Source organism: Euprymna scolopes, chromosome 24 (genome assembly GCF_053919585.1).
Source record: "Euprymna scolopes isolate OS-2025 chromosome 24, ASM5391958v1, whole genome shotgun sequence".
Lineage (NCBI taxonomy): Eukaryota > Metazoa > Mollusca > Cephalopoda > Sepiida > Sepiolidae > Euprymna > Euprymna scolopes.
In genome coordinates, this window is record NC_136505.1 from 17,332,699 (window position 1) to 17,355,091 (window position 22,393).

Sequence of the window (22,393 nt, forward strand, 5' to 3'; positions counted from 1 at the left end):
TTTCATTGATTTATTTCTTCTGTGTTCAATAAAATTAAAGCATTTTTTTTTTTTTTTTTTGCAAATCCAATACTCGTAGATGCCACAAGTGATAGTGTGACGTCATGACATTAGTTCCGTTTTAAACTAAACAGAGCCGGGTAAGATACCATTTTTTTTAAATACCCGGTTAGGGTACGTGGCTCAAGTTCTTTCTCTTATAATAACGCGTCGTCGTAAAGCGAAAGAAAAATAAAATTTCCTCAAAAAACTAACTTTTAAAATTTTATAACGATTTATGAAGCGTACGAAGTTGAATTTTATTTTCACAATTTTGAGCATGACAAATAGTATAGTACATTAACTGATTTGTTGAAATTAGTATAAATTTAAAAACTTGCGAAAAATAATCCAGTAATAATCAAGTAAAAATATAAATTTATCGATTTATAGTTTTATCGCATGTTTTAATATGGAAAAGATCCCAAAATCCAGGGGAGGTAACTGCAAGCGATCAATTATGTCAAACAATTGTTGTGGAAGAGAGTTTTTTTTTTTTTTTTTTTACAGAAAAAAATTATCGATACAGGTTTACTTTAACTACAACAAAACACTAACCAATAAGTTTTTTAGGGGGGGGTATTCGAGGTTACTGACAACGAATCTGATAATCAAACTTATCGCAAATTTACTTTTTGCATGGTATGAACCCCTGCACCCTGGGACTATTTTAAGCCAGTTCACCGCCTTCGTTAACGATACGGCGGTAGTGTTTTCTAACATGGCGCACACGCGCGTAGTAAAATGGACTTGTCACTTCGCGGTAGAATCTTTAGCGAACATTTGAAATAAAGTTTTTTAAAAATGTTCATTTTTTTGTGTTGTTACATAGTTTTTCATGTTTTTTTTTTAAATTAAGTTTTCATGAGTGGTTTATGAAAACATGTTTTTTGTTTTTTTTTTGGAAGCAGGTATTCAATCATAGAACTTGTATAGTTTTTAACAGGTGCTTTTAATTTAATTTAATTGACCTTTTTTTTATTAGTAACACGCCGACATTGACTAAGCAGAAGAACCGTTTAATATTTCACTAAAATTCTGTTTACATTTGGGGTGGGGGGGTTGTTGTGGCGGCTGCTCGGTTAACTTAGGAAAAAACGGTTAATTAAACTGTAGAAGCACCTGTTAAAAACTATACAAGTTCTATAATTAAATACCTCCCTCAAAAAAAAAAAAAAAAAAAAAAAAACGAAAAACATAAATGAAGTGAAAACAATTTTTTTTTATTTTATGGAAAATATTTCTTGCAACTCAAAGTGTCTGCCATGTATTCAAGTGCCTTGTGAAACGTCATGTGAATACGCGCATGTACGCGAACGTACATTTCAGTAAGTACCACATTCGCATGTAGCGGCGAAATGGCACAAAATAGTCGTAGGGTACAGTAGTTAATACTATGCAAATGGTAAATTTGCGCCAGGTTTGAATATCAGATTCATTGTCAGCAACCCTGACAACCTCTAAAAACAAATTTTATTGGTCGGCGTTCTGTTGTAGTTAAACATTTACCAAACTATGTAAAACATCTTCGACTGGATCATTTTACGTCATTTTTTTAATGTTATTTCGACATGTCACGTAAGTACGTAATAATGTTTACACCGAAATGTGTTTTCCTTTAAAATCTACTATTCTACACAAGCACCCCGCTATTTGTTTAGATAAGATTTGCAAGTTAAATTCACTTTTTACGGCATCAATTGTTAGGTGAAAGTACAGAATAGTTATCAAAGCCTCTCTCCTCATATTAAGAAGGCGTCTCTAAATAATAATGTTGTAATTTTAGCATTCCGTAAATTGCAGACATTACTTAATTAAAATATATATTATTCCAAATATTAATTTAGCCAACCAATTCCGTTTTTTCTTCATGAATGACATTTTGAAACCCACTTTTTAATGCTAGTTATAATAACACCTGCACATTTTCTTTGGAATCTAACAATGCAGAACTACAGTCAAAAAGTTAATTGAATTTGAATAAATTCCTATTTTAAAGAAAATCAAAGTTGAAGGGAGATAACTAATTGAGATTTTCTGTTTCTGAAACTACAACTTCAACGCTGATACCATTTCTCCATATGTAAACTATACACAAGCATTCATTTTTTAGTTTTTTTTTTTTTTTAACCTCTTTGTTTTGTTTCTTTTTGTTTTGTTTTTTTGGAGTATTTCTATAGGAGGAGACCCACACTGACACAAATGTTTCCGATTTTTACAGAGAAGACCAAAAATGTCCAAGCTGTCACCAAACACTTTAAATAGTGTTAACATTAAATGAAATAACATTTTGGTACTTATGCAGAATACGGACCGTGCTGAAATAACATTAATTAGAAACCTGTTGCAGAGGGTCAAAAGGTGTGTGACGTGCCAATGAACTGTACAATTAATAAAGGTAGACACAAGGTAAAGAGGCAATGACAATAGCAAAGGAGAATGACAAACACAGACGTTAGATTAAAGACAAGGTCTACAGAGTTTTATTTTAATCAGGAAAAAAAACGTAATATATACAGCAATGGATTCAGGATCAACTGGAGCAAGAACTGGCATCTCACGGGGATAAGATTCCAGTAGCCAGATGTCAAGGGCTGTGGGATCTGCAGGAGAGAACTGGAGGCACTGGGGTCACTGTAGGAGTAAGCTGGAGAATCGCTGGAAGCTGCAGGAGTGAGTGCTCCTGACTCCAGAACTGAACTGCTGAAAGTTGTTTAATTCTCTCCCACTGCAAAAATTTAGACATCAAAATCAGAAAGTGGAATTGAGAAGTCAGCGTTCCCCCCCCCCCCAACGAGGGGCACTCTGACCTGCAAAAAGTGCCTGGGAAGCTCTGTCGGTATTCCCCAGTGAGAGCGCCCCAGGCGATTAGCAATAAACTAACCCCTTCTCAAAGAGAGACGGCAAAGCTTGGGAGGGTGGATTGCCAAGAACTGCACAGAACTAAACTCCCACCACAAAATCAACAGAGATTGGATCATTACAGGAATGGTCTAATCTCTGTTGATTTTTGCAGCCCAGAATAGTTGAACTGAAGATTTGCTGTGAAAGCTGCTAGCTTTATAGAAAGCTGTTTGTGATACAGGCTCCACAGCCAGTGATGGTGTCGCTAAACAAAAAAATGACTATAATTAATTTCACAACATACTACTTACAGTTAACAGTGTCTTTGCTATCTATTAAGTGTATTTATTTTAATTTTGGATCCTTTGTTTTTGTTTAGTTTATGAAAGATGAAGTTTTTGAGTTTTCTCTTTGCTGTTTGAAAACGGTCTTTGCTATTTTTTGTATACATGGTCATAGCATATTTCCGGGAGTGCCAAGTTTCAGCCAATGGCGTGTTTATGTTTACAAACATAGGATTGGTTAGCTGGCAAACCACGACAAACCCATCCCTAACATAAGAGGAGGAGCTTTTTAACTATTCTGTACTTTCACCTAACAATATGATAAACAAAAGATACCGATTTAACTTGAAAATTCTATCTTAAAAAAGGAAAAAGAAATAGCACAATGCATATTCTGTTTAAGTATGAACATTTTAATTTTTTTTTTTTTTTTACCTAACTTAAGGTTAGAGTCACTTACCCCCCCCCCTACACACACACACACACACACACACACACACCTCCTGTAACTCTTAAAAATTGGTTTAATAATTTCTTTAAATTATTGAGTGAATTCAGGTCCACTTCATTTTATTTATTGTAAAAAGATTTAATCTTTTTAATGTTATTTATTTTGACTTACCTAGTGTCATCAGTATTTTTTTTTTTTTTTTTGCGGCTTTTACAGCATAAACTGCTTTGACCATTTTCATAAATCGCAACTGGAAAAATTCAGGCTGATATAGGTTCCCTCATATAGAAGCGCTCTTTTTTTTTGTTTTTTTTTAAACTAAAAATAATTAATTTCCAATTTCTATGGAATTTGCTCATTTTGCAATAGCCCCAATATACACATCTGAAAGTTGAACATGTTTGATGAAGGAAGTTTTCCTGAAATATTACAATATGAATACTTCACTTGACCACCTGAGGCAAGTAAGAACACTATACATAATATATATATGGGGAAGTTAAAGGAAGAGAATAAGATCAATTCTTTAAGAAGAGACTTATTGGGATAATGGAAAGCTCAACAAAATGTTTTGGAGCTTTTATAGCAGTAAATAAAGACTATGACAATATAAGACTATATACTAATATATATATATATATATATTATAACTTGCTAACTAGCTCTACCTACGTATTGAGCACTTTTGAAGTAAATACTTAGTTTACGCATAAATCTATACTTTCGTATATTAATTTTATATGAGTAAGCTAAGTAGTTTATATATATATATATATATATATATATATATATATATATATATATATATGAGAGAGAGAGATTTATTCAATTATACATCAATTAGGGGTGTAGGGTAAGTGAGAACTCTTTATACCATGGTATTCCGTAGCCTTATGCTTCTCATCAGAAGAGTAGAGAAGATGCAAAGTAATATAATAGGGATGCGATGTCTAGCGATCGTTATATTAGGAGCAAAATAAAATATTGAGGCTGTTTGGAGAAACTAAATCTGTGATATAGGAGGAGTATAGCTTTTATTTTATAATGTAGGTAGGTGTATAGCATATCTGTCATGGTGCGTTAATATATGTGGACAATATGTGTGCTTAAACTCTCTGAGAGAAACTAGAGTAAGTTAATTGAAATTATTCAATCACATGTATTAATGGGTTATAGCTATGCAACGGGTTTACATGAAATAGAGAGTTTATGTTATATCGGTATATTTTAGAGGGAGTATCTGAAATTATAATAGTACTTATACGAAATATAAATTATTAGAAATAATAGTATGTGAGGGGATAAATTATAAGGGATACAATATAGAAAAAAAAATTTTTTTAAGTGAATAAGATAGAGGATAAACAAATGGTAGAATAAGGAGGTAAAAATGAATGGGAGTATAGAATAAATAGATATAAAATTATTAGAATTATAAAGTAATAATTATTGTAAAAACATGTTACGTGTGCATATATTTTCTCAAAAAAATAGAAACACACTTGTAGGGGTGAGGTGATCTATAGATTTTAGATTTACTGGTAGTTCGAAATCAGTAAATATTTATTATGTTATTGTTAATACCAGTAGTGGAAGATTTCATTTTAAACAAACTCAGTAAAAAAAAAAAAGAAGATAATTAAAGGAAGCGTTTTTAGCATTGGAACATAGGAACAATTTTTTCCAATTTCCCAAAAAGTTCAAACAATTCCTAATTAATCGTCCTAACACTAGTGTATATATATATATATATATATAGGATTGATATGTAGTTTGCTTGAAGCATTGTGTGGGATAGGTGTGTAAAAGAGATTTAGAAGGCTGTCACAATGCGAGGAATGAATTATAGTCGCTGTTGGTAAGAGGAGACAAGAACAAGTGGCGATTTACAAATCAATAAGTACATACATATATATATATATATATATATATATATATATTTATATATATATATATATTTATTCAGTTGTATGGTAAAATGTCTTACTTGTAAGTCTATGCGACGTCTCATAGACTTACAACTAAGACATTTTACCATACAACTGAATAAATATATATAAAAAAAAAATATATATATATGTATGTACTTATTGATTTGTAAATCGCCACTTGTTCTCGTCTCCTCTTACCAACAGCAACTATAATTCATTCCTCACATTGTGACAGCCTTCTAAATCTCTTTTACACACACACACACATATATATATATATATATATATATAGGGGCGGAATATGCTTATTACCTTTTATTTATACCAATCGTTTAATTTATGAAGATTGATGTATGTTAAATATAACTACAGTTAATACTTTCTTTGAACCAAAGATGGCCAATAAAGGTTTATGATCGATCTGCAGTATAAAGAATATATATATATATATATATATATATATATATATATATATATATATATATATACATACACAAACATAGTATTAATAAAAAGGTGAATATGCATAGCTTATTCCATTGTTATATCTTAGTTTGCTTCAGTTTGTATTTTTTCATTACATCTCTGCATTGCATTGCTTTCTATAAATTTAAATCTTGTTTATCTACACGATAAAAACAAGGTTTTAAGCAGTACTACATTGTTTGAAGATAACTCAAACTCATTGCATGACTAAAATAGGAACTGACAACATATGTACTTGACAATGCAGGTAGCAACAATTACAATAAAAAATGCATTTTTAATTGAACGGTTTATCGCCCTTCCATGGCATGCAACACAAAGGTTAGAAAAGTCAGTACCCTAGAGGAAAATTACTGACTTACAAAAAAATGCCTGTAAAAATTCCCCGGCAGAAGCAATTAGAATAAACTCCTTTCAAAAGGAAAATATAAAGCCTGGGAGCATGTACCTTATAGAACTTCACAAGACTAAAAACATACCTCATTCACTAGGGAACAAACTATCTCAATCCTAGCCTACATTTTGTTCAGTTAAACATTGTTATTTGCTTTTAAATTACAGAGAATAATAATGATTTACCTTAGGTGCTTTTATATTAAACAAACAAAATTTAAAAATCGAAATATTGAATTTCAAGTAAAACAAATGATATTTACATAATTGTTATGTCTCAAAATGTAACATATCCAAAAATTATGGAAAACGATAATATAGAAAAATAATTATTAATGAAAAACAGTTTTCGGTAAAGGGGGAATGAAATTTGTCTGACATTTTGAATTACGTTAGTAATGTGCCGTAAGTAACATAACTTAATTATCTCCCCTGTGAATTATTTTTTTAGTCAGCATAATATAGTGATTTTGCTTCATTTAATAAATTTCTTTTTTATTAATAATTATTTTCTACCTTATAGTTTCCCATAATTTTTTAATATGTTTCTATTTGCGCCATGAAAATTACATAGGTACCATATGTTTTACTTGAAATTCAATATTTTGATTCGTTTGTTCAATATAGAAACACCCAACCTCATGTACATTTTTGCTAACAGTTAACCACTTATCAAGGCCAAAAGGTGATGGATTGTTTGCTGAATAATAAAGATGATGAATGGAGAATAGACTGAGTTTGATTTGATTAACAACGGTTTCTGACAAGTATTTATTTACAGTAGATTTGAAGATGACCATGTTGTACCTATCAGCAAGGTCGGTTGTTAATGTGGGGGAAAATACAACTCTCCAAAAAGGGGGCCCTCTGGATTGAAACAAAAATAAAAATTACCCCAGTCTAGAAAAATTTCTTCATTGACAGAGGACGAAATATTAGAACAGATACTTCATTTTGTTCCTAGCAAAAAGACCAAGAAAGTTGTAGATCTTAGGCACAGGATCACTATAGACAACAAATATTGCAACTATGAATAAGTAATTTAAAATATTTGTTTCGGAGTTATTTCCGCTGTATATAGCCTCCTACTGCCTACTTTATAGCGTCTAAGAAAAATGCGATTTTGACCCAATTTTCTGTAGAAATTCCTTTTAACTATAACTTTCTACTCGATGAATTTTCGTAAATTTTGGATATATTACTATTTTCTACATGACAATTAACTACGTAATATTGTTTTTGCTAAAAACGACAATTTAAAAAATCGATCCATCGACTGTCTCTTAACAAGCACCAATTTTTCTTTTTAATTCTGGAAAAATCGGTTATTAGATTAATTTGGTTCTTATCTAGAATTCAACTTAATTAAAAAAATATACAGAAAAATCTTTATGATGGACATATCCATCACAGAAAAATTGATGAAGTATTTTTTTTCCTTTAAATATTGAAAATTATTTTTTCTTTTTACGATGTTTAGCGATTAATGGTGTATCCTCGTTATTATAAAACTGATTTTTATATTTCGATAGTTCACATCGCGTTGTCCCTTTTTATTAAATATGGCGGATCAAGACACCGTTTTAGCTTCATCATAAAATTTGATTTTCATAGTTTCAAAAAAAAAAAAAAAAAAACCAAAACGATTGAATTTACGTGATTTTTGGAATACGACATTTTTGAGTAATGTGTTAAAATAGGATTTGCGGGTGATATGAGAAAATAAAGCATTCAAAATGTTTCTTAATTTAAATATTATTACATGAGGAGTCATTGAGTAAAAATTTAATATTTTACCCATAAAAAACTAAAGAAATGCACGATTAAAATATTTACACATTTTAATTGTGTAAGAATCAAGATGGATGCCTTCAGCAATTTCGTAAGCATGAAGGAAGCGGCGCTTCATTGGAAGCGCCGAAGAAGCGGTCTTAACCTTGCGATCAAAAATCAAGATCGAGTGAAACGGAACGAAATGCAAGAAAACAAAAACAAAACAAACAAAAAACATGACAAATAATTTAAATTTTTAAACAATTTTTAGCACTTGTTTAGTTTAATCAAGACATTACAAAATGAAAATATTGAAAAATAAAAAAGTATATTATACGTACTCGTTATCGAATAAAGTTTTCATTAAAAAATCACTTAATTTGATAGAGTATTTTTTTTTTTTTTTACAGAGGAAAATCCAACATTAATGAAAGCGATCGTATCGTGTGTGTCGCTGCCATCTTGCCCATTTCGCGGACGAGGAGGGGGGCGCCAAGGGAGACAACTTTAATCACCGCTTAAAGTTTGTCAAAATTTTACGAGATTATTTTGAAACATAGACAGAGAAAATACCTAGATAAACATTTTATTTATTTTCACTTATTTTACAGTTTCGCTATCCTTTTTAATCCCCTTTTCATTTTGTCAATCACTTTTCCGTTTAAAAGCACCTCCTCCTCATCCGCGAAATTGGCAAGATAGCCGCGACTTGACCGATCTCATTAAAATTTGATTTTCCTGTAAAAAAAACTATTTGATCAAATTAAATGTTTTTTTTTTTATGAAAACCTTATTCCATAACGGGTACGGAGAATATCATTTTTTTTTTCTCCCGATATTTTCATTTTTTAATGTCTTGATTAAACTAAACAAGTACTAAAAGTTGTTTAATTTTTTAAAAAATTAAAGTAAATTGTCACTGTAACAAAATACAGTTTTAATTTTTTTTTTTTTGTGGCATCTGTTGAAGGGTCATCATCAATCTATTATAGTTTTAATTTTTTAATTCATAAACAATTTGAAACTGGCGACAGCTTAATGCAACATTGCAACACTGCAAACACACACACAAAAAATGGCGACGTCTATGTAATGCAGAACGACCAATAATTATAATTCTAAATAAGGTACTAGTGCACTTATTGATCCTCGCTGAAATAATAACGTTATTATTTAAAAAGCCATTCTTAACATGGGGAGGGGAAGATGTTTTGTACCTATTCTGTACTTTAACCTAACAATTGAATAAAAAAAAAAACACATCATAAAACTTTAATTAAACTTGGAAATACGATTTTAAAAAATAGCGCGGATCAGTAAGTGCACTAGCACCCTAAATAAGTACTAACAAAAAGTTCGGTTCAAATTCTGTAGAAGTGCCAAATAAACTTGGGTATTTTTTACGACCTGTCCCAGCGTAGTATAAACACAGCCACCCCATATTAAGAACGGATTTCGAAATAACCCTCATCCATGTTAAGAACGGCTTTCGATGTTTGGGCGTGGTAGTGTTTATTCCGAAAGCCGTTCTTAACATAGGGAGGTTGGAGTGTTAATAATTCTCTGGGGCACGTCATAAAATTTACCTAAATTTATATTTAGCAAAGACGAATATGCGGAGGAAAACCACAAGAACTTTGATATTTTTATTGACACGGAAATTATAAACGAAAAAAAAAAAAAATAATAATAATACTTCAAAACTACTATTTTTTTTCCCCCGTAGTTCAATATGTGTACATAATAATAATAATAATAATAATAATAATAATAAAGTTTGAGATGAAAACGTTGTGGTGAACGAACGGACACCACAACGTTTTTTGAGGTTAGGTTTAAATTTCAGTTAGATAAAAAAAAAAAAGCACCAGTAGAGTTCACCATTTTATTCAGCGGGACATTATGTTAATGTGACGGAGCTAGATAAACAGCAGGACATCTTATAAACTGTACTCTTCTTCGTTTTGTATACTATATAGTACTTACTTCTTGTAACCATATACGGCATGGAAGAGCAGAGGCTACGACGACTCGAGGTTGTTAGAGAATGCAAGAGATTTTGTGATCACGTGACAACTCATTACGCTTCCCGTATTTATTTATTTATTTATTTATTTATTTGTCAGCGTTGCTAGGATACAGAATGCCACTCAACTTGCATGTGTTCGACGAGTTTATATTTAAACTAGCAGGTTGTCAAGCGCTGCCCCATCGTAAAATACGCTTCGGCTTAACTATGATATTTTAATTAGTGCAAATTTCATATTTATTATTATAGAGTTAATTCTCTATTGATTATTATATTGTACCCAGTACATAGTAATGATTTCAAAAGTTAAAAAAAATATGACTCCGTTAAAATCGAAGCCCAAACATAACTCTCCAATGTTATTTGTTACCGTTTGAGCTAAGTTCATGTGCATATCAAAACTTGAAAAATTAACATAATTAAACATATTTGCACATGCGTAGAAGACACAATGCCTTATGCCTGCCAATTTCCAATTTTTCAAATTTGACTCCTCAGCAGCCATTTTTATTGGCGAAAAGCCAAATCGAATTTGTTCCACAGGTCAGAATACCCTATATATCAAGTTTCAAGCCTGTAGATCAAAAATGAACCGAATAGTTTGGTAGAGACCGTCCCCCCCCCACAAGTATAGATAGATTACTTGGAAAAAAGTTAAATGTGTTCTTAGTTTTGAAAACTCCATGAAGTACAATTGATTATTAGGTGCTTGTTCAGATCAATGATGTTTTAAACCAACGCATTTCAGGTGAAAACATTATTACATGCTTACGTATTATGTTGAAATTAGTATAAAGTTCAGTGAAAAAATAATTACAAGTAAAAATACAATTTATCTGATTATCGGGTTTTATCGTATGTTTTAATGTGGAACCGATGTTCGACCAATTCTGTAAGGAAAACTGACTTAAATTAAGGGTCCATTATTTTTAACCACAAAATGTCATCATGTAAATATAATGTTTTCTTAAAAATACATGTTGTATATCTTCTACAGGATCATTTTTCATAATTTTTTTTGTAATTCATACTAATTTTGACATGACAGGTAAATACTAATGATGGGACGATTCCAATATTTTGCACGATTCTGATACAATTACCGATTACGATTCTTTCTAAATCTCTGAATATTTAACTATAAAGTTATTTTTTCCCGATTACTGTAAAAACACATGTTAAATGTGCATAGATTTTCTCAAGCATAAAGAAAACACTTGTGGAAGGCGGTGATCTATAGATTTTAGTTTTACTGTTTAAAACCAAGAAAGAAGATTTTATTATTACTACTTTTTTAAAAAAAAATTTTTTTCTTTGAAGATTATAATGCTGGGTATGGAGTAGCCAAACTAGCTGCCAACATTCCCCTACTTTTTATTGAAACCAACTGAGAGCTCTTTTTAGTATCCTCAGTGAAAGATTTTGTTTTAAACAAAATCAAATGAAAAAAGATGATTAAAAGAATTGTTTTTAGTATTGGAAAATAGACACATATTTTTTTGATACTGATTTTGATACTCCTAAAAGTTCCGATTTTTCCTATTTCCAATTCTGATTCTGATTAATCGTCCCAGCACTAATAAGTATGTAATGTTTTCACCTGAAATGCATTGTTTTAAAATACCACTAATCCACACAAGCACCAATTATTGTTTTGTATTTGCGATATATATCTCATATTCTAGTATTAAATATGAATTTATCAACATTTATTCCTCTATGGCGTTTTTAATCACACAAAATATATACATATATTTAGTATTTTAAAAAATCAACGTTGTCTAAAATTAGAGGGGTTTATGGCACAGTGTAAGAGTGCTGAGCCCATAACCTCTTGAATTGAAAGTCATATTTAATTTTAGAAGTGTTTCTAATAGGTAACTATTCTGTACTGGAGATGAAGAATTTTCAGTGGGTAGCTATTCTGTACAGGTCCTGGGCTTTATAATTTTGCTGGCAAAGAGCAAAAGTTCCTTCTTGTGTTGACAAGAAAAAATTATGTGCTGGAATGCTAAAAAATTCATTATTTTTATGGAGCAATCCTGATTTCTGACTGGTTGTTAGCAGAACGTGGTTCAATTTGATTCATCAGTTCCTATCACCAGTGTCTATAAGTAGAACCTTCCAACTTTCAGTGATCAAACCGTTATATAAAAAATATTGCAACATGAAGGATGGCTTAAAAACTTGTAACTAAATTTTATCTATTTTGTCTCGCTTTTTTGTTCTGTTCTGAAATCTTTGTCAAATATTCTATTAACCAATATCGTCTTATTACATGTAAAACGGAAAGAAAAGAAGTCACCTATGAAAACGAGAACCTCCCAAATTAAAACCTTAAATAATTATCTAAACTCAAATGTAAATTAATATTAAGCCGACTTCACAAATTGATAAAAGTTAATTATTGGATTTTAATTATAAGGTGAAGCTCGAATTATTCAAACTTGAGATATATAATGCCAAAAACATCCACCCATTAATATGGGAGGGGAGATTATCTTCAAAAGCGTCCTGAATTGATAATTGAGCACCGGACTTTACTAATTAGATATTAATAAGTCCCTTGTACCCATTCCTCTCCCCCCCCCTTTTTTTTAATGGAGAGTAGATAATACAGTGGATGTGTTATCAGCAGCTCCAGTAACTCTTGCTTCTCCTTTTTTGTCTCTCAGTCCTCATTCAAATGAATGATTTTTTCTGACAAAGGGTGAAGAAAAAGCTGCTTTAAAGGTCGGTAGTACTTGGTGAACAGTAGTCTGAGATGTCGGAAATTTTTCTGTCTCTATGTCTATCCCTGTGGTCATGTTACTAGTAAGGGTACTGGAGGTAAATGTTTGTCTGGGCTGACGTTATCTGCCTGATAGTGAGGGACCCGAACCTTGGATTAACCACTAAGGAGGCTGTCCTATCAGCAGGTGTAAAGTACTGGGACTGCTGTATTGCCATTTGGTGAATGGATTCTGGACCATGCAGTAGTCTCTGGTGGGGCATCTCGATACCATACTAGTGAGTAATTGTTACGGCTTTACCTTTTCATCTGCTTTAAAAAAAAAAAAATTCCTGTCTTTTTCTCTCTTACTTTCCCTCTCTGTACTGCTCTAACCAAGTATGCCGACCTGTTCCACAAATCCCAAAATCTCAACATGAAACATCTCCAGAAAAAAAAACTCGAATAAACTTAGAACCCCATCTTCCAACATAGACCCCTACTACCATTTCTCCTTCTCCAACATCAGGGGTCTACGTTCCAACCTTCCAAAGGTTGAAACCCAATTACAGGAGACGACACCGGACATATTCTTTCTAAGTGAAACTGGAATAGGGCCGACCACTTCCCTAGATGAGTTCATAATTAACGGGTACTCTAACTTAACATCTAAATCTGACCCCCAAGATTGCCATAGGCATGGAATATGTGCCTACATTAAAGATGGCTTCCCATGTGGCAGGGATATCTCTAGAGAAGATCCTAATTTACCTTATCTGTGTTTCCGGATTGCACTTGCTTACACCACTGCATTTATATTTGCCCTCTATCGACCCCACAACAGCGGAGTTACTATCTTTAAAAGCATATATGAGAAAATAGACCACATCCTGTCTGCACATCCCTCAGGTAACATCCACATCTGTGGTGACTTCAACGTCCATAACGTGGAATGGCTGACCCACTCAAATAAGACGGACGATGAGGGGAGGTTCTGTCATGATTTTGCCATTGCTTATGACCTCACTCAGATTGTTCGCGAGCCCACCCATGTGCCCGAAACTACAGGTCAATATGCAAGCCTCCCAGACCTTTTTCTCTCAACTTCCCCTGAGCTATGTTCATGTTCCGTTCTTTCTCCTCCAGGATCCTCCGACCACTCTGTCGTATCAGTTAAGATAAAAATGAAATGCAATAAGTCCCCAGATGTACCCTTCCACCTTACTGTATACTGATACTCCATGGCTGACTGGGATAGCTTCCGTACATTTATATCTGATCTACCTCAGCATTCCATGTTTAAAAAGGATGTGTCCTCTATAGTATCAGACCTGACCGAATGGTTAATTGTAGGCATAGACCGATTCATACCATCTAAAAAATTCCAACAAAAACCTAACAGCCAGCCATGGTTCTCCCCAGAATGTGCTGCTGCCATCGCGCACAGAAATCACCTTTTCCATAGCTACAAACGTAATAGATGTACTGAGATAAAGCTGCTTTCAGGAACGCCAGCAACCACTGTAAAAGAGTAATAAAACATGCAAGAGAGCTATATGCCCAGTTTGTTAAATCCAAAGTAGCTGATCAGCGGCTTGATTCCCACCAGTTTTGGCAAATAACAAATAGAATCCTGAACAGAAGTGTGCGTTCTATCCCAACCATTATCAACGGACCAGAGGTCATCTCCTCAGCTTCAGACAAGGCCAAACTATTTGCCAAGAACTTTGCAGCTAATTCTATCCTATGCGACGAAGGCCATCAACTCCCCATATTTCCTCCTATAACACAGAACACGCTAGGTAACATACAAATATCTGTGTATGAAGTCACCAAGCTAATCAAGAACCTTGATTCTAGTAAAGCAACTGGCCCTGACGGCATCCCAATTATAGTGTTAAAAAAGCTTCAACCAGAATTGCTCCCATACTTACCAAACTGTTTAAGCGTTGCCTTAAGGAGAAGTGCTTTCCAACACCCTGGAAAACCTCATCAGTATGCCCTGTATTTAAGAACTCAGGTGATAAGTCATCTCCCTCTCAGTACAGACCAATAACTCTCTTGTGTGTCATGAGTTAGTTGCTGGAATCCATATTAAATAGAGAAATAGTCAACCACCTCAACAGAAATAACCTTCTTAGTGACACACAATATGGTTTCCGTTCTGCAAGATCTACCGCAGATGTGCTAACGGTTATATCTCATAGGATTAGTGAATCTCTTGACAAAGGCTTCCTTTCTAGGGCAATTGCTCTTGACATATCAAAGGCCTTCAACAAGGTATGGCATAAAGGCCTACTTCACAAGATTTACAGCTACGGTATAACTGGAAATATTCTCTCTATCATTAAATCATTTCTCTCTGATAGGCTCATAAGAGTAGTGGTTGATGGACAAAAATCAGAGGCCTGCAGTATTAATGCTGGAGTCTCTCAAGGGTCAATCCTGGGCCCAACTCTCTTCCTGATCTACATCAATGATCTCCCTAAACACATACTTAAATCATTCGTTGACATCTATGCTGATGACACGACCATCTATGGCAACACATCAAAGGCTGTAAATGACAAAGCTCTCTCTAATTCTCTCTCCTCTGATCTCGAACGTGTGGTTCAGTGGGGGAAGACGTGGCTGGTTACCTTTAATGCATCTAAAACCAAATTCCTATCTTTACATCATCAACGCTCTGATCCCCATCTGGCATCAATTGAAATATATGGCTCACGTCTAGGAGAAGCCCCATGTTTTGACAAGCTTCTTGGCTTGACCTTCACTCCTGATCTGAAATGGAACACATACATCAAGTCTGTTGCCAAGGTCACTGGAAAGATGGTGGGATCCTTCTACCGCTCCAGAAGATATCTCACTACTGATGCAATTCTCTATCTATAAAAAAGCCAAGTACATCCAAGGATGGAATACTGCTGCCACATCTGGGCAGGAGCTGCTAAAAACAGCCTATCCTGCCTTGACAGAGTACAAAATAGACTTCGTGGCTTAGTGGGGGATGCCCTTGTCTCTTCCCTGCAACCTCTCTCTCACAGAAGAGACGTTGCAAGCCTGTCTTTGTTTTATCGTTATTTCCATGGCAGGTGCTCGTCTGAACTCCAATCCACCCTCGCCAATCTTTTACGAAAAACACCCGTCTAACTGAATCCACTGTCAAAAATTTCCCCACTCTTTATCTATGTCTAAATCGAAACATAGATTCCATAAACAAAGCTTCTTTCTTAGAACTGCACACCTGTGGAACTCTGTTCCATCTGCCTGCTTCCCATCTGACTACAATCTGGATGTCTTCAAGTCCAATGTAAACAAATTCCTGATGAACCGCCCCCTTAAGTAGACACTTTATTAAATCTCCACACTAATGTACTGTACTTACAATAACTCTTATCCCTGAGTGGCTTCCGGGCCTTGATAAGTGGTGACCACCTTGTAAAAAAAAAAAATATATATCCACAGCAATTAGTAGGTGGGAAGGAGGGGTGAATAAAATGACATTTATATTGAATTAATTTGATGGAAATTTATAGAACTTTTAGGGATTCATGAAAAACAAAATGTCTTTTAAGAACAGTAACAAAAAGGTTTATTTCATTGGCAGAAAGTTGGAGTGTGTCCAGGTGAGAAAAAGGAGGAGAAGAAAGTTCTTTGGTAATCGCAGGTCAACCAGCACTTATCGTGAAAATCGTCTCTGCTGAAGTAACCAGGGAATAAGGACAGGAGAAAGAGAAGGAAGAGGAGTCTTTTTTCAATGCTTGTTGGGTTCTCTCTGCTGGCTGGTCATAATTCCCAAAAGGGCTAAAGAAGTTCTGTAAGGGACAGATGCAAATGCCTCCTGTCAGCTGATTGGTCAGTATGTGGCTGAATCACTTAGCATGGACATTGATTTGCGCAAGAAAATAAATCTTTATTTGTGACTTCTACCTCACCACCCCCTTACTTGTAAGGCATATCTGGCATTTCTTTGGAATAAATGTGCCCTCGTGCCCCAAGCTATAAATCCAATATTATCATTCTTATTTTTCTAATTTCTATAACTTCCAAATATATTATACTAGCAGGGCTATCTGGCTACCCAGAACGAAAGTGTAACATAACTTCTTCTCTCTCTTCCATTTCACCCCGCTCTTCCTTTGTTCATCAGTCAGCCTATTCCTCTCTCTGGACATACAAACACACAGAATTTGAGTCAGCATAAGGAAAATAACTCTGTAAAAAAATCAGAGTTACTTCCCTTTACATGATAACATTAAAAGATGCATGTATGTCTTGTAACATTAAATTATATAAGTGACCATTTTTATCCTCAAATAATAATAAAATTAATTTTAGATATTATACTGCTGAGGTTACGCCAAATAAAAAAAAAACTTTGTGGGTGTTTGTTGTGCATTTTTCAAGTTTTAGCTGGACATAGAGAACAGACATTTGCCTTTTATATAATATATATGTGTGTGTGTATGTTCAGCTAAAAATAAAAAAATCTACAAAACAAAGAACCACAAAGTTGGTATATTCATGATTGGCATTGCCCCAGATGTGTCTATATATCTATAAAAGTGAAAGTGTCTGGCTATCTGTCTGTGTGTGTGTGTCTGTCTGTCTGTCTGCGTACATTTCCCTACACAATAACTCTGTCAGTTTTCAGTCTACAGACTCGAAATTTAATATACAGGGTATTGAGATTTGGGAAAATCTTTGTAATCCAATTTTTGGCCAGAAATTTGGCTGTTAAGGGGTCAAAGTTCAACGATTGACTTTTGAGAACTCTACCAAACTCCTCCGACAATTTTGGTTGTAAACAATTGAAATTTTAGATATAGGTTTCTTAGACATGGATCTAATTTAATAACTTGATTTAGCCCAAAACAATAAATGTTAAGGAATCATAATCGAGGTCAAAGTTAAAAAAAATTTGACCTCTGTGGTCTCTACCAAATTACTCAGACAATTTCTGGTCTAAACATTTGAAATTTTACATAAAGGGTATTCAGTGATAGGGCAAGCTTTTTAATCGGCTTCGGTCAAAAATTTGAGCTACCAATATATAAATGTATGTATGTTGGCATGTTTGCCTAAAACTTTCGACAGATGCGACGAATTTTCACAAGATTAGTATCGCTTTGAAGCTCGACTCTTCAGATTACAAATACCGAAAAATTGGCTAAAAACATTAATTTCTTCACCCTTAACTGGGCACTTTTCTACAGGGATGGGTCGCTTTTTTCACCAATATTTTCGAAAGTCATCCCCTCTTTTCGATTGTCTAGCTTTAATTAAAACTACGTATCTTCCGGTTTGCCAGTGGTCGTAACAGCAAAGACGTCACGTTTTTTCCCCGTTATTTTCCTCCCCTGTGGTACGGGTCCGAGCCTGCCTTCCTACTACCACTTTTTTTTTTTTTTGCTCAACACACACCTCCAAACACTCGGCCAACGCCGGGCATCTACGCTAGTATGATCTAAAAGTAAAAAAAAAAAATTATTCCTTATTTAGAAGGGGGATGAGGGTAAACTGGGTCAGGTTTTCTTAGGGTGGGGGCGTTTTTTTCTGGTATTGTTAATGTTTTTGGGTACAAATTTGGAAAGGAATGAAGAAATCTATATGTAATGAAAAGAATTGTCTGTACGTCTAAAGAGAAGAATTGGGCTGAGGGTGGAGAGACGTAAAGGGGAAAACGAGGGAGGGGGAAAAGAGAAAACTAGATAGATATAGATGGGTAAAAGGATAAAAATTCAATAAAAATATACTATACTTTTGAACTGGGTGACGCCAGATAGCCCTTGTTAGGCTTGCAAAAAGTAAGATGTTATATTTTCCTTTATGAATATTAAGTGTAAATGCAGACCCAGTGATAATGTAATGCCTCCTACCTGTAAAATGTAGTTACGGTTATACATGGGAGTCTGTTTCTAAAACTCTAGGAGTCTGTGGACAAATAAACAAACAGTCACAAAATAAAACTAACATATTTTATTGTTTCGTACAATATGCTTAAACATGATATTTTAATTTATCCAGATTGCCTATATATTATTATAGAATTAATCCTCTATTGAATTTGAATATTATATATTATGAGGAATAATTTGCCTGGTGAACTAATTCACAAAAAAAAAAAAAAAAAAGAAAGAAAAAATAATAATGACAATATCGTTCATTAAATTCCGTTTATGTTTGTTTACAATGTCACGTCAGCTGATATTTGGGCCTGACGATCATAAAAATAGTTTCTTCTCTTATAGATCAAAAAGAAGAATTTTTACAGGGGAATATTTTATGTTACATTAGCCAAGGTTACACCGGTGTAAAGTAAAATATTCCCATCTAAAAATTCTTTTATCTGTAAGAAAAGAAAGACTACTTTTAAGATTGGATTTTTTTGATTTTTGACACTTATCAGATGAATTTCTGTACAAAACATATCTAAGAACACTGCCAGAAATATAAATTAGCTTTGTTTTAATATGCAAAAGATAGACTCAGCCGTTTCAGGACATATGAGGAAGGAACTCACACACACACAAAGTGACTTTTATATAATAGTAGAGATATATACTTTTGTTAATATATAAAGTTATCTTGTCAAGTTTTCAAAGTCAAACCCAAATAACATTTAAACTGAAAAATCAAATTTTGTTTCTGAATTAGCCAGTTTTAATTTGTTACTGGTGTACCATGTTATTAGGAATGTAAATTAAAAGTAAAATACAAAAACATGTTTTCAATTTGTTTTTTATTCATATATTTATGTGGTCAGGCTTTTCCTTTTCCTTTTTTAACAGTTTATGACCTGAATTATAATGTAGATGACTAAAAAGATATTTATTGTTAATTTTAGTTAGTTTAAAAGGTAATGATACTATGATTGTCTTCAAACTGAAAAAAATATGAAGTTCAAAAGTTAAACTACCACTGAGAATTTTTGCATTTCATAAACTTATCTTGATTATTATCCATAGTGATTGAAAAAAAGTGTGTTTATGACAACAAATGAAATCCTCCACTCCCTGAGACAGATGGCGGCATACTGAATGTAAGCAATGGACAGTTACAATCTAGAGGTGTTTGAATCAATTCTCACGTTATTTATGCCGTTATATTCATTTATTTACAACTGAATGAATTAGTTCAACCAGGTCGTAAAGGGTTAAATATACAGTAATAAGACAGAAACAATTACCAGTCGAAAGATGAGGAACACTATGGGAGTACTAGCTATAATGTTTCAAAGCAATAAAAGGGAGATAACTTCTGGTGTCACAAGAGTTACGGTCCCTTGGGACATTCAGTGGTGGGTGGGGGTACTATCTTTGAAAATCTACAAACAGAAACATGTATTGGTTTTTCTATTTCTTTTTAATTAAAACTCATCCTTCTGTCTTACAGTGATAGTAATCGATATTTGGCACATATTGATTACTTCATATACTAAATACGATATTGGTGACAAGGACAGAGTTGTTTACTAAAACTTTAACCCCCAAAAGCAATCAAAATTGATAAAGTTGCAATAGAAACTGCAAAAGACAAGACATTCACCACCGTCATTTAAGCCATTCTTACCAACAAATGACATGGTGTTGATCATGGCAAAAACAAACCAATATTCAAGTGCATGCCAACTGTGTTGAACTAGCATCAACACTTAAGGATAGCATCATTCTCAAAGAGTACCGAATAGTAGTGCCCAAAACAGAGCTGCCAAAATACCACATGCAGGACATCAAGGCATCATAAAATCCATGGCCCTCCTCTGGTTCAAAAATATACAGCCTTTTATAGAAGAAAGCGTTATGAACTGCCTCACCTGCAAAATTAGCACTCACAAACTGGCAAGAAAACCACTACAAATGTTCCCACTACTGACAGGCATATAGACAATAAAATTCAGTACTTGTACAGTTTAATCAAGACATTCAAAAATGAAAATATCGAAAAAAAGGTTATATTGTACGTATCCATTTTGAACTGAAGATCTCTGAAAAAAAAAAAATATATAGACAATAAAATTTAGTACAAAAATGAAAATATCGAAAAAAAGGTTATATTGTACGTATCCATTTTGAACTGAAGATCTCTGAAAAAAAAAAAAAATTTAATTTAATTTGATCGAGTAGTTTTTTTTGTTTTTTTTACAACGGAAAAACACGTTTTTATGAGAGCGCATTGAAGTCAGCCATTATGGAAATTTTTAACACGTCATGAGGAGATAACTCCATGTAAAGCGCCTACACTCCCTCTCCATCTTTAGTACTAGCTTTTCTTCTTAAAAATCGAACCCTTTTCTTGGTATCATAACAAATTGTTTTTTCGCTGTAAAAAAACTACTTGATGAAATTAAGTGAAATTTTTTTTCGGAGAACTTCGTTCCATAATGTATACGTGCAATATAACCTTTTTTTCGATATTTTCATTTTTTAGTGTCTTAATTAAACTGTACAAGTACCTAAAATTCAAATTCCTGCTGGACTACCGAACAACGCCACACTGTACAACTTGATTTGCTGAGAATTATCTTCCTTGACTGTGAATGAAAAATATTCTCCTGTAAAAATTCTTTTTTGTCTTTAAGAACGGAAAACTATTTTTAGGATTTTTTAGATTTTCAATACTTATCGGATGAATTTCTGTAAAAAACATATTTCCTCCTGATGACCAAAAATTATCTGTATACCGGAATGGCTTACTACAACAAAACAAAAAAGAAAAAAAAAAAAGATAAACTTTATTATATACAAATCTACAGGAAGAGGTTGGCTCTGAAATGGTGCATATTCTCTCCTCACTACCTGACATTATCTGTAGACTGGAATGAAATACCGTACAAGTTAAAACGTCTGATAAACTTGATGATACACATGACTGTAAGGTAAGCAAAACCACAATATCTTCTGTTGGTCGTTCGCTTCATTGCAAGTTTCTGCTACTATTTCGGTAGCAAATATTTTTCTAAGAACACCGTGATACATATAAATTACCTTTGTGTGAAATTTGCAAAAGATCGGCTCAGCCGTTTCAGAACCTATGAGGAAAGAACTCACACGCATAAAGTGACTTTTATGTGTGTGTGTGTTTGTGTGTGATGGAATTTTTAAGAGAAAATATTATACTCATATTTTTGTGACCAAACCAGAAAGCAAAAGAAAATGTTGCCTCTTTCCACTCGATCTACTGTGCAGTTGCTCACCATCCAGCTAACAGACAGCAGTGAACTTGCATAATCCAATCTCGAGTGATGTTTTTTGATTAATAAAAATCAACCAACATTACATTTTCCAGCGTTGGGATTAAACCAATGGGAGATAGCTCAACAATTATGATAGCCGTAGTTACTTCCCTTTGCATCACATAAATCTGACTCCTAATTTTTTTTAATACTCATTTTATTATTTTAGTTTAAAATCCAAGGGAGATAACCAGCATAAACGTAGCAAAACTAAGAAT

General features: G+C 33.4%; 1 protein-coding gene and 1 long non-coding RNA gene across 2 annotated transcripts in view; one reads left to right on the forward strand and one right to left on the reverse strand.

Moving 5' to 3' along the window:
- LOC145246611 (uncharacterized) overlaps positions 1–10,292 on the reverse strand; it is an 87,892-nt gene extending 77,600 nt beyond the window's left edge. Inside the window, exon 1 of the mRNA XM_080108277.1 lies at positions 10,188–10,292. The gene's annotated coding sequence lies outside the window, so the exon portion shown is untranslated. The remainder of the gene's footprint in view (positions 1–10,187) is intronic.
- On the forward strand, positions 73–16,951 carry LOC145246612 (uncharacterized). The gene is made up of 2 exons (XR_013863138.1): positions 73–140; positions 16,548–16,951. It is a non-coding gene; the product is annotated as an uncharacterized LOC145246612 (long non-coding RNA).
- The last annotated feature ends 5,442 nt before the right edge of the window (positions 16,952–22,393 follow it).